Raw genomic sequence first — 14,720 nt, 5'->3', positions numbered from 1 at the left:
AAAAGATCAAACTAATAAAAAAAGAGAGTATACTGGTGGTCCCCAGGGACTGGGTGGTTTGGGATTTGTTGGTCAAATAATACAAAAAGTTCCAGTAATAAGATGCATAAGTTCTGGGGATGTAGTTTACAGCATGGTGAGTATAGTTAATACTGTACTATTAATATACACTTGAAAGTTGCTAAGAGGATATATCTTAAAAGTTCTCTCCACACACACACAAAAAAAGTGTAACTACCCTGTTTCCCCAAAAATAAGACAGTGTCTTATATTAATTTTTGCTCCCAAAGATGTGCTAGGTCTTATTTTCAGGGGATGTCTTATTTTTCCATGAAGAAAAATACGGAACACATTTATTGTTAAATGAAAATAAAGGATATTTATTACCTGTATACGGTACAGTAGTACGGTAGTTGTCAACACAAACCAGACAAACTGTGAATCCTACAGTATTAAGAATTTACTCATTTATTCAATGACAATCATGTCATCATCTTCTGGAACATCATCATAACAATCCAATTCCTGAATTTACTGGTGAATTTCTTGTGACTCCATTTCTTTCAGAATCAGTGGACCAAATCTCTCATGTTTAGCCTAGAAGGGGCCTTATTTTTGGGGGGATGCCTTATATTTCACTCAGAAGGAAACCTGTAAGTAAGTCTTATTTTCGAAGGATGTCTTATTTTTCGGGGAAACACGGTATGTAAGGTGATGGATGTGATAACTATCCTTATTATAGTGATAATTGCATAATGTATACATGTGTCAAATCATGATCTTGCATATGTTAAACAATATTATATATCATTTATGAAATGTGGAGTTCAGGGTTCAGATGTCTTCTTCTGGGTTCTTGTCTGACAAGGTTTGAATAAATTCGTGGACTAACAGATTTCTTTAATAAAAATGTAGAAGTTTATTGGAAGCATATACAAACTCCATCTGGGCAGGGGTATCCCAAAAGGGATGCCCCTGGGGAAGGGGTCCCCAGGTGGTAAAAGCCTACTCTTTCTCTCTAATGGGGAAAAAAAATCCTGCTTGCTGTCCCTTTGTCTCCAGTTTAAATATGCTGCATCTCTTTGTTTGAACTTGATCCTTTCCAATTGGACCTTTCATTACTTTAGGGTTCCCGTGCTCTCCTCATTGGTTATTTTGTTACATAGTATCAGTTTCAAAGGCCCAAGTCCACATGGTGCTCCTCTCTTTCTCTTCCCCTTACCTTATAACATTGCTCTATCTTCTGTGAAAATCTGTTTTCCGCTTTCTGCCATTTGTCAGGATTTCTCTCTCCTCTGTGAAAGTGTGGGCCCTTCCTCCCCTTCTTCTCCCCCTCCCCCACTCCTTATACTCTGGCTTTTCCTTACCTTCTGTGAACATATGTCTTTCTCTCCCTTTATCCTGTGGCACTTCTTTTATTCTCTGTGAATGTACGCCTTCTGGCTGCTCCGAGCCCTCACCTATGCATTCCTTCCCCATGGACCCTCTTTACTCCTAAAACTCCCAGACCTGCCTATCTCATCCCTAAAACTCCTTTCTCTTAGATCTCAATGAAGTTTGAAAAATAAATAAGTATTTGTTAACAAATAAATTTATTTGGCTGGAAAATCATTAAGAAACAATACAATTAAAACATATAAGTTATAATTATATGTGTTTTCCATTTGAATATTTATATTCTAAGTTATCTAGCAGATATACGGTAGGAAGTACACATTTTCTCAAATAGTTAAAATATAGTTATATTTATAGTACCACGTTCTTCAAAATAAATACAACTAAAGGGTCCAAAATAATATTTGTAGTATTATGTACCTTGAATCATTATTTCTAGAATAAATGAGTAAAGAAACACATGAATGAGAAAAGGTGGGTACAATTTATCTTCTTGTACTCACAAGAGTTTAATTTCTTGCTCAATTATTCATTCCATGTAGAGTTCCAAATGACAGGCAAATTTCAAAAGGGGGTAATTAAATTCAATAGCAATACAAAGAAAAATTATCCCTCACTAATAGCTGTTTTCCTTCAGGTAATCATAAAATGCTTTCAAACGAATGCTTTTCAGGATGTCAGTAACCTTTCCGATTATTGTTTGCATGTACGAATCAAGCAAACAATGAATTTTTTTTTCCTAAATTCTCCAGTTCTTGATCTCACTCTTAAAGAAATTCTGTTGCCTTCCTGAAAGCCAGTCTCTGGTCAGGATTCGAATAGGGTGATATCACACTGTGAAGTAAAATCCTATTGTATGGGTAGGAAGTTTTAGTGTACTCCGGAGTTGCCTCGGAATCACAAAGCAATTAGCCGATAATGTTAAAAAGTTATGGCTAATTTAACTAATGGTTAATGGAGCCTACTAAAGCTGTCAGAGTTGATGAGCCCAGGGAGATTTTGTGCAGGAACACACATTAACGTTAGAGTCCTTTATCTCCTCTTAAGACTTTAATCAGCATCTGGAATGATGGGCTCTTGGAATGGAATGCCAGAAATATGGTTTTGGGTTTTTAACCTTTTAAACTGGGAACAGCAACTAACAAGAAGGTGGAGATTTGTCACTAAGTATAGTGTGTAGGACACAAAATCATGCTCAGAAAGTCCCCAAGAAAGTACACTTTTCTGTAACTGCTAGGAGTTTCAGTGGATGTCAGTAAGACCTTTCTTCCCCCTATAGTTTGAAAATACAGCAAAAACTATATTTGTGATCTACTGAATGACAATAAAATGCCATCAACTAAACCAGTGGTTAAAATGACATGAAAAAGGATAGAGAGGAGACAAATTTGCAGAACTGAGTCTTTCTAAAAGGTTAAAAAAAAAAAAAAAAAGCAGCATCTTCTAAACCAAAGTATTGAAATCCCTAGCTAAAGGACAATGCACTGTTCTCTAAGAGCTTCATGTTTTATTCATTAAATGGTTTATAGAAGTTATGTGTTTTCACAAAGCTTATGTTACAGAATAGATCCTTTACTCAGTGAAATCTCAGCTTCCTACTATGAGAAATTCACTTGTTTTCAAAGTGCCAAATTTAAGTAATGCATGAAAATGTGGACTTAGGTACCTAAGAGAGAGGAAAAAAATTCTACATAAAGAACTAAAAAAGATAGTCTTTAAAGAAATGTGCCAATTAGTTAAACTATCTCAGCAAAGTTTAGGATGATTAGAGTCCACTGCTAAGAGGATGTTTCACCTGTTCCTTGCCTTCTATTAAGATGTTCTTATTATAGGTATCTGAACTAATTCTCTTGTGACAAATGCGTTAAAGATGAAAATATTGGAAGCAGTTGTGATAACCAGCACATTCGAAATAACAAAAGCATCAGCACGATTCCCAGTTTCTATCATAACAATACACTGCGACAGAACTTCAATTTAATATAAAAATGGAGACAGCATTACCAATGACAGGGCAGGAATCAGATTATTAATAGTAAAGAAATCAGAATTTATTCAAAGTCATAACAGAGGCTTCTCAAATCTAATAGAGTTAGCCAAAGTAATGGTATGAATAATTTACAATATGAATTCTCAGTATTATTGATTTTCACGTGAAAATTATGTATTTCTGTATATTGAGCTTTGATTATTGAATATGTACAATATACAAAGCTAGATGTCAAGCATTGTGGAGAACTGAATAAAAATTATTTTAATTTGCATTATGGATGGGTAAAAAGATTAAATATATACTATTAAACAAATCAGACTATAATAAGCCTTAGTATAGGGTTAGATTGTAATAATTCATGGTATAGAGTCCAAATTTGCTATAAGATTATAGTTCAGGGAAATTTGATATTAACAAGGATACCTACGCTTTGAATGTTTGTGTCCATCGAAATTGAAATGTTGACATCCTAACGGAGAAAGGTGGCAGAATCGTAGATGGAGCCTTTGGGAGAAGAGCAGGCCCTCAGGCAGGGGAGTAGTGTCCTTATAGGAGAGGCCTGGGGAGCTTGCTTGCTTTTTCCACCACGTGAGGAAAGTGTAGCAAGTCTGACTGAAAGAGAGCCCCAACCTGATCATGCTGGCACCCTGATCTTGGATCCTGGGCTTTCAAAACTGTGAGAAAGTAATCCTTGATTTTTTTGTGTTTGTTTGTTTTATAAAGAATTTAACTTTTTAAATATATGCTTTATTGATTTGAGAGAGAGAGAGGGAGAGGGAATGGAGAAAGATACATCAATCAGTTGTCTCCCACATGCACACCAACTGGGGATCGAACCCACCGTATATGTCCTGACCAGAAACCAAACCAGTGAACTTTCGGCAAGGGCAAATTCCTGTTGTTTGGGAGTTATCCAGTTTGCTGTATTTTGTTATAACATCTTGAATAGACTGAAACAGGAAAGCCATTTCAAGAAGGTGGGGTTTGCAAAGGATTTCAGGTGAATGTGATGGAAAAGATATATTAGGCCATTTTATTGATAGCAATTCATCTTTTCATTCACTTTACAAGACAAATAGGAAATAGCCATTTCCCAGGCAATATAGTGTGTATAAGAGATGCAAAAACAAGTAGATTAGACAATCTACTTAAGATTATCACAGTTTAGAGAGAATAGCAGACACATAGAAAATTAACCATATAGCCTTTTCAATTCAGTCATTAAAGTATCAACAATTTATGATTACTGGATAGGGTGAGGTTCATAGACAAACCTGAGAATGTCAAATTAGGTTTTCAGAGGATTAGTATAAAAGTTAAGTATGTTTAGTCACATACCAAGCAGAGGGAACTGAAAAATCAATGCACACTTCGGAAACCGCATGGTATATAGAAAGTAAAGTAGGAAATCTAAGGCATTCATGGAGCAGCTATCATAAGTCATGTGGCTTTGAGAGACAAGGCAGGAGTGGGAGCTGTAGGAACTTCCAGGTCAGCAGATGTGAGATGCACAGAGATTCAAGTGCTTGAGATGGAATACAAATGAGCTAATTCAGGGAAATGCTCCACTTGGTGGGAAACCACATCTAATTCTCCCAGTGCCTTCCTTGCCCATCAAGATGCCTTTTTTGAGATGGATGAGCTTCTGTTGCTCATATGGACAGGCATTGGGCTAGGTGGGATTCATCCTGAGTCTATTTAAATGTAGGCTTCTGAAAAAAAAGAAAAGAAAAAGAAGCTCTAACCGGTTTGGCTTAGTGGATAGAAAGCGTGAGCCTTCGAACTGAAGGGTATCTGTGTTCAAGGGCATGTACCTTGGATGCAGGCACATCCCCAGTGGGGGGTGTGCAGGAGGCAGCTGATCAATGTTTCTTTCTCAATGATGTTTCTAACTCTCTATCCCTCTCCATTCCTCTCTATAAAAAATCAATAAAATATATTTTTAAAAAATAAATAAATGTGGGCTTGTGCTCCAGACATGCCATTAACATCCTGGCCTCAAGTTCTGCCTATCCTCAGCAATGCCACTACCATCTCTCCTATTTCCCAAACCTGAAACATGGAATTATCTACTCATCCTCCCCAAATTGCGCCAACATCCCCAGATATAAATGCCAAGTCCCATCAATCTTGCTTCTGAAATATTTCTCTAAATGGTCCACTTACTCTCTGGCCTTGTCTTCCATATTTTCCGTCACTGTCTCCATTCCCTTGGTGATCACTCTCTGCTGACTCAGCTCTCTGTTTTAAATTTTATGCCTTTACATTTATTTTACACAAGGTAGCCAGAGCTATCTCTCTAAAACACAAAATTGAATATGATACTTTCCTGCAGAACTCTTGATTAACTTTCAATCTCAGCTGAATTGCAGAACTTTTTGAGATAATGTTTTAAAGGTTTGGACCTGCTCTCAACGAATAAGAAGAAAATACTTATAAGCCATAGTTTTTCTTATAAAAATTGAGAAAATTCATGGGACATAGGCTCATACATTGATGTATTATGATGGATAAACTCCATATTCAAAGTAATTTTTCAGTGGCTTGTCATGGCTACAGGATAAAAGAAGTCCCTAATTCGCCCCTAGCTCATTTATCACTGATTTCTTCTTCATTTGAATGAGCAGTATTCTACTTGCAGAAACGTTACACATAAGTTCCCCACACTCCACAATTCTCTCCCAACATCAGAACCCTTCTGCACTTTACTTTGTAGGCCTCTGTTTCAAAGTTCTTCCTCAACTGGTTTCTAATCTGTTACAATTTTCAACTCTGAGCAACATATTAGCTATCTTTGTATTAATTCACTATTATTTGTCTTCTAAGCCATAAACTCTATTTTTGCATCCACTGTCATGGATATTGTGTGGTACCTCACAGGTTTCCAATAGATATTTGTTAAATAAAGGAATATTATGTAGCAGGAGTAATATATTTTTAGTGACACCTGCCAAATTGCAGCATAACAAACAAATCCAAATGTTTGCAGTTAATAAAGGATTATTCACAATCTTTGGGCTAAGTGACAGCTCTAGTGTGACTGAACCTTGGCATCTATTGTCAGAATAATAAAGATGGAGAAACACTAGTTTGATCATTCCATGTGTTTTCAATCTGTAATACAGACTGAGTGGCTACCTTTGGCATAATTTTCTTCAAGGCAGAAATTGGAAGTTCTGAAAATTTCAAACCAAAACACTCATGGACACTGAAAGCCTCTGTATTCGAATGGGAGGGAAATGGGGAGATTTATAATAATTTCAACAATAAAGATAAAATTTTTAAAAATAAAACCTCTATATGCATTGTTTCTTTTTTTTTCTATTTTATTTTATTTATGTTTTCTATCACCATTTACCTCATCTACTTTTTACACTCTCTTAGAAAATTCAAATCATAAGCCCCACATTTAATGAGGCAAAAACAGTTTGCTCTGGATAGCACATTAGGAAGCACTGCAAATTCAAAAAGCAAAGAGCATGGTATATAATCTATATATATATATATAAGCCTCAGCAATAGTTTGACCATTCCACCATTCCACCATTTGATTGGTAGCTATGACATACTCAAGGCACAGGCATGGAAACATGGAACAGACTAATGAATCTCAGAGGGAAGGGAGAGGGAGGAGGGCAGGAAGAGATTAACCAAAGATCTAAAAATGCATGCTAGAGGCCTGGTACTTGGATTTTGCTCTGGTGAAGGGATGAGGCTGAAAATGGCAGTCCAACTTTCCCTGAGGGTTCCTGAATTGCCAGAGGGCGAGTCCATGAACAAATCTGTTTACCGGGCCTCTAGTTACATCATAACTATTAATAGAGTCAGATAGAATGATCCTATCTACCACATATGAATTCTGGAGTTCCAGAATGAGAATAAACAAACTACAAAGGTGTCAGTCTTCAGCATAAACATTTGAGGTAGAAGTAGGTCAAAATAGTAGGGCTGAAATTTGCAAAACAAAGAACTTTCTTCTGTTATCTTGTTTTCCTCTTGAACTTGTATTCTGACAGCCCAACTGTACAAGATGCTTGTCAGTTGACAGTAGATAGCATTTTGGATATTTTGAGCTTGCATGTGAAATCTGAAACATTTGCAAAATCTCTCTAGTTTAAGCTACCCTAAAATAATTCTGGAGTTAAATTTTATAAACTGAAAATGAGAGCTTAATTTCATTAGCATTTTTATCATTTAAAAGAATTAGCAGAAAACTTCTAAATAGCATGTTCTTTGTCTTAAATAATCATGCCAATATGCATAAATTGCTATCAAGTGATATGGTAGGTAAAGTTACTGCATAGTGTAGGCTCTTCATCAATAAGGTAGAAATAAATACTTCATAGACAATAAATTCACACATCCAGATTTATACACTGAAGAAAAACAGCTAATATGAAGGCTCATTGACTTCATATTGACTTCATATACACTATTTTAAGATTTGTACCAGAGCATTTTTTTTTTGTGGACTATGAAAAACTCATTGATTTTTAAAGTGAAAACTTAAAATAAGCTATTCTAAGTAATATTAATATTAATAATAATGATGCTACATCCATAGTAATATCCTAGGATATCTTATAAATTAAAATGAAGCTACCAAAAAAAAGTACAAAAGCTTTTGATCCCTTCAAATAGACCACTGTGTAAAGGCAATTAATGAAGTTAAAGCATTCTGGAATCAAACATTGACTACAAGTTAGAATTCAGTTAATTAAGCAGGCTCTAATATCAGTTGCCTGGGCTGCATCTGAATTCTATTTAGTCATGGAAAACTTCACTTTCCTCATCTAACACTCAGGACTATGTATTCAACAAGTATGACTTACTAGTTTTTGTTTACTTACCAGGGTTTATCCTCACCCTCCTGAGACTGATTTATGCAAACTTTTTGAAAGGGAACACGTAGTAAATATTTCCAGCTTTGGGCACATATCACCCAAGCCACAACTGCTCAGCTCTGTGACCGTAGTATGAAAGCAGTTAGGACATTATATAATTGAATGGGTGTGGCTGGGTTTGAATAAAGCTTGTGCTATAAAGACAAGGCAGTGGGCTAGATCTCGCTACAAGCTATAGTTCACTGACCTCAGTGGTAGCAAAAGCTGAGTCCTAGCAAACTCTCAAAAGTTCTGACAGATCTGATTCTATAATACATTTTAATATCACTATAAAATACTATCATTTATTCTCAAAACTACTGATTGTTTAATTAGTACCATGTTTTGCCCCCAAGCTATCTTGTTTAGGTATATTTAGGACAATGTTGACAATTTACCAAAGGAACAATTATTAAATATATGGGCTTACTATGTATGACATGATCCTAACCAAATAAAAAGTTTTATATAAAAATTGCCAGTCATATCAACAAGAATACTAATATTGATTCCCTTTTGATAGGAGATCTAGAGATGACTCTAATTTTCCTGTCACTATTTTTCTGTATTTTCTCTATATTTCATTATGTGGATGTATATTATAACATTTTAAAACAACTTTAACTTTTAACTGCAGCATAATTGAACAAAGAAAGTATAGGAGTTTCCATGTCATCTAAAAATAAATGAATAAATTAATTAATTAATCTCGTTTGTCATTTTCTTCCATAGTAATTGACAGAGAAAGTTAAAAACTTCCATTTTTGTGTTTGCCTTGGACATAATTAGTATTAATATTTATTTTATCTCCCAATTTAGGGTGGGGGTGTTTACAAGTGAGTGAAGAAAAACCAGTGCCTTTGTGTGAATGTAACTTTGGGTCAGGCTGCCTGACTGTAGTTAAGGGAAGCCATCCTCATAAGAACAATTCTGTTCTACTTCTTGGATTCCTGCAGGTTGGCACTGGGATCCCAGGCAATCTAGGAACCAGCCTCCAGCATTGGATTTTGGACACAATGCGCCCTGATCCACAGATTTATCAGCTTCTCTGGTAGGCTTGATTGAAATGCAGTCACAGTGCTAAAAACTTGAAGTGTTTACTAATTTGGGGCCCTCCTCCATATACGGAATAATTTACCAAATATATTTATTACCAAATATCACTATTACTAAGAAATATTATATGCCAAAGCTGTACCACTGTGTTTCAACAAAAGGTTAGCTGTCCTGTAAAATATGTTCAAGGGGGAAAAGATTCCAAGAAAGCAGATGCTCAGCCATAGACAATATTTCCTGGTTTGCCTTCAGGTTATTGGGGCCTTGTGACTAATTCCTAAGACAGGACAATGTTAGTCTCATCTGTGTGGGGAAATTTTAAGCCAATACATAAAGCTTTTCCTATACGCTTCCTCATTCGATTCCTGAGATAAAGAGCACTGGGCAACATAGGAAAATACTCTGGACTGAAACAGTCCCAGAGCCCAAATGTGAGCAGAGTCTTCCTTCAACCAAACAGGAACATGCATATTGGACTCTTAGGTCAGCAATATACTTTTATGTTTTTGAGAAACTGAAATTTAAGAATTTGTTACTGCTTTATATATTAAAACTAGAGGCCCGGTACACAAAATTAGTACACGGAGGGGGGAGGGTTGTCCATCAGCCCAGCCTGCACGCACTCCAATCTGATCCCTTGAAAGATATCCACCAGGATCGGGCCTACTCGGGCAGCTGGACAACCCTCTCACAATCCAGAACTGCTGGCTCCCAACTGCTTGCCTGCATGATTGCCCCTAACCACTCCCCTGCAGCACGATTGATGCCTAAATGCTCCCCTACTAGCCCGATTGCTCCTAACTGTTCTCCTTTGCCAGCTTGGTCACCCCTAACTGCCCTCCCCTGCAAGCTTGGTTGCTCACAATTGCCCCCCCCCCCCCCCCGCTCCCGCTGGCCATCTTGTGTCCACATAGGGGTGATTATCTTTGACCACTTTAGGGCAGCAATCTTGTGTGTTGGAGTGATGGTCAATTTGCATATTACCCCTTTAGTAGATAGGATAACCAATAGATGATTTCTTACTTGGAAATGAGTTTCATTCATAATAAAACATGAAGGTATATGCCCTTGGTTGGCATTCAGGGTGTAGTTACCAAAGGACAATGTATAACAGGATGGAACGTTTAAAGAGCACTGCTATGCCATGTAAAATATTTTATAACATCTATGATAACGTCAGAGACCAAATACCTCCTACATGTGTGGCTATAGGGAAAATGATTGTATATATTAATTGCTTCCCATTCATTATAGAAAGAGATGAGCTAAGGTAAAACATTTGTTAGCAGAACTGAATAAAATAGAGAGGCTAATTTTCTTTTCTTTTCTTTCTTTTTTTTTTTTTTAAAGTAGGCCTTTTCTGGAATTCAACTAGGAAGAAATAAAATGGCAAAGGTCTTGAACTAAACACAAATCCCATCGAGATTTTTGAGTTGGTTAAAATATGAAGTTCAAATTTCTTTACAAAATCTATTATTTCACATGCCATAAGGTAGCTGCTTTTAAACTATAAGAAAGAAAGAAGAAAAAAAACAGGGAAAAAAAACCCAAAAAAACAGCTATGTGCCTGAGGTAGCAAATAAACAATCACACTTAAGGACTGTGTCTAAAAAAAAAAAAAAAAGAAGAACATGGAGAAAGTAGTGTTAGTTCCCTTTATTGTTTCAAGCAACTAAGTTTTAAAGAATGTTTCTTACCACAATTTAAACCATCTATCATTTTTCTAATAACTGGAAAGAAACAAAAAAAGGTTATATGGAGATAGTTTATGTTGTTTGGTGGTAAGAAAATGAGAAAATACTATTTCTCATTAGTTAGGGGATGAAGTTATCTGCTGATCCAAGTTTTTGCTTAGAATATTTTAAGAGAGTAGAAAACATGGACATTGTTACTGTGTAGAAAAGGAGATAGTTAAATCAAAATAATGAGACTCGTGGCCCTTTCACACTGAGTGGCCAGCCACAATATGAGGCTCCAAGTTCCTGGAGATGCCTAGTATCATTCGGTATCCCCTGTGTGAGCACAGGAAGACACACATTGATTTGATGAAAGGTTAATCCCAGGTCTGTATGAGGAAACAATATGAGGTCAGGGACAGAAGAGCAGGAAAGTTTCAAACTCTAACAAGTTTATGGTTCAAGGTTAATAACCTTAAAGTTGAAGTTAGAAAAAGATGGAAATAAATATATGCAAGGATTTACAAGTAAGCAAAATAAAGAACAGTCAATTCCATAAAAGATGAGCAAAGTATTAAACGTAACAGAGAAGTGGAAGAATGAAAGGTTGTGATCAGAAAATTAGTTTGTCTGACTCTGCATAAAGAACATTTCTGGAATGTTACTCGAGTCTGTTAGTTTTTGGATGTGAATGTGGTTTTGAGCGAGGAGGAAGCCAGCACTTTCTCCCTTCTCCAGGGATTGTGGGGCAGAGAAGGATGAGCACCAGGAGAGAGACTGAGCACAAGAATTTTGTTATTCTCCATCCCAGAAATCCACTGATTTGCGCGCACAGAACTAAAAAAGAGAACAAATGTATTCTAGCAGAGAAATGGATAAGAAGCATTACACCAGATGAGTGATTTCCATAAATTCAGGAAATCCAGAGACATACGAGGGCTTGTTGGTTGACAGACAAGAGCATGAGAGATGATTTTATGCACAAGCAGGGGCTGCAGTGCAGGTTGTCCAACATTCTGAGAACTCAGGTGGACTCTGCTCTCTGAGTTCATAGACACATAAAATGGGAAAATGAAAAGCAGCTATAAAGCCAGATTTTAAAGTGGACACACTGATCAGTTATGAAAGAGCCGCATGTTAGAACCAAAAACTACCTTTTGAGAAGTTTTGAGAACAGACACACCAATCTGTCACCACACCCCTCCCCTATTCAACACGAGTGTGGTCGCTGGGCATTTGCTTTAACCCCGTCCAAAGTGGGAAAATAACTTAAAACAACTGTGAAGAGAGAACTGGGTTTTCTGGCAAAAAGTAATCACTCAGAAAAAAAGATCCGCAGGGACCCAAAGGCCATCTCCCCATCAACATATCCCAGTGAAGGGTCAGAGATTCAATGATGTCACCCACATGCCCAGCATCTTTGGTCAGCTTTCTCCTCAGTCAGAGATCCACTGTGAGAAAACACATAAACACACAGCAACAAAGGAAATCTATAAGAACTAACTATAGCAATCAGCATAGTCTCTCATTCAATAATAAAAAAGTAATATTTAAGAGAAAAACAAAGATTATTTTTGACAAGTTTAAGAACTAATTATATTTAAAGATGTATTGCCTCCCCCAAACCAGTAAAATTTTAACAAGAAAAAAAATGGTTTAATCAGAGGATGATAAAAAGGTCTTAGAAATTAAAAATATTAATGTAAAGCATAAACAGATGAGTTTTAAATGACAGTAATTTTGCAAAAAAAAGAATTGTATGTAATGAAGATGAGAATCTTCAACATAAAAGCACTTACCCAGTCCTATAAAATAAGAAAAACAAAACAGCACAAATCTAGCAGCTTCACTCAATTGCTTCAATGAGACTTCAATGAGGTAAGAATGACCCTTTATCTTACAGAAAGAAAAAGAAAAGAAGCAGGGCACTTGAAACAAATCACATCATCATTCATTTATCTTAGTAAAATCAATGTATGTGAGAGAAAAAGAGAAAATGAGTTAGAGTATGAGAAAATTATTTTGATTGCATAAGTCTGTACTCTGCAAATTAACAATACAAAAAGAAGACATTTGCTAATTATCAATAAAATAAATATATTTTCATTTATACAGACGATCAGAAATGTTACCTTGTTTGTACCCTTATAAAGTAAATTAATTGAGGTAAGGTTGAGTAAAGGAAGAGGAGAATAAAAGAGAAGTTACAACTGTCAGGATGCTCTAATTTTGGAGCATACAAAGGGAGATCTTGGTAGGATAGGTCTGTAGTACAAGGAGAGGGAAACCTGTACAGATTGATGTGAAGTCCCCTAGAAGTCCCTTGGGAGAATACTGCTAGAAAAAACAACTATAAATTCTAAAAGGAATGACACTGGTTAATTTTGAAAGCTTATAGCTTGCTCATCAAGAGAAAACAACATGAAAAACCTCAAAAGAAACAGCAATTGTAGACCTAGCTGGTTTGGCTCAGTGGATAGAGCATTGGCTTATGGACTAAAGGGTCCTAGGTTCGATTCCAATCAAGGGCATATGCCTGGGTTGTGGGCTTGATCCCTAGTAGTGGGCATGCAAGAGGCACTCTATCAATGATTCTCTCTCATCATTGATGTTTCTGTCTCTCTCCCTCTCCCTTCCTCTCTGAAATCAATAAAATGTATATTTTTAAAAAGAGAAATAGCAGTTGTAAAATAATACCAAGTCACAGTTAAAACCAAATTAGAATCATAATTTGGAAAAAAATGTTATATGCCTAATGATTAAGATTAGGCTAAAGTACGCTATAATTGACACATAACTGACATCTCATTGGCTTAACAAATAGAGGTATATATCCCATCAGTCAGGTTTGTCCTGGGCCTCAGCAGTTTTAGAGTGTGGCTGCCTTGCAAATGGTGACTCAAGGATTCAGCTTCTTATATCTCATCATTATGTCATCTGTAATATGGGATGCAGACCTCTGCAACAGGAGAAGATGTGCTAAAGGATAATGCATTAATGTTGTTCAGTAAGATACCACTGCCATTCATTGGTAGACTCTGGTTCCATATTCCTGAGTCTAAAGATTTGGGAATTAAAAAGAATATAAGGACATTCAGTGAGTAGTAAATTCTCCCACCGTAGAATATAGAACATGAAAATCAATTTGACACCTGAACATTTTTTGTCAGAGTGCTACAGAGAATCTGGTTTTGAACCTGCAGAGAAGAAAATTAATCTCAGCATACTTATTGGACCTTCCATAATCAGTATTATTATAACCATAAAAAGGTAATTATTCTTTATTATTTACACTGCAGCTAATAGAAAAATAGTTTATTTAGAAATTTAAAGCAAATTATGATGTAAAGATACTTTTATGATGTAAAGGGATCACGAAGTACGAAGTGGAAGTTACAAAATAATCACGAGGATGTAAATTACAGCATAGGGAATAGTGTCAATAATATTACAATAACTATGTATGGTACCAGTTGAGTATTAAAAATATTAGGGAAACGCTTTGTTAAGTATATGATTGTCTAACCACTATCCTTTATACTTGAAACTAAATAAAGATAACATTAAAAAATAAAGGTAAAATCATACTCAACAAGATGGAAGTTAACAAGGGAGAGTTAAAGTAAATATAAGAAACATCATTAATATCTACATGTTAGATGTTAGGGAATAAAAAATACTGTTAACATTTAGTGGAACAAAAAACAAAGGGGTAAA

This window comes from Pipistrellus hanaki, assembly GCF_964339955.1.
Source record: "Pipistrellus hanaki genome assembly, chromosome: 7".
Taxonomy (NCBI): Eukaryota; Metazoa; Chordata; class Mammalia; order Chiroptera; family Vespertilionidae; genus Pipistrellus; species Pipistrellus hanaki.
The sequence above is the reverse complement of the archived record's forward strand: the minus strand, read 5'-3'. Positions refer to the sequence as shown.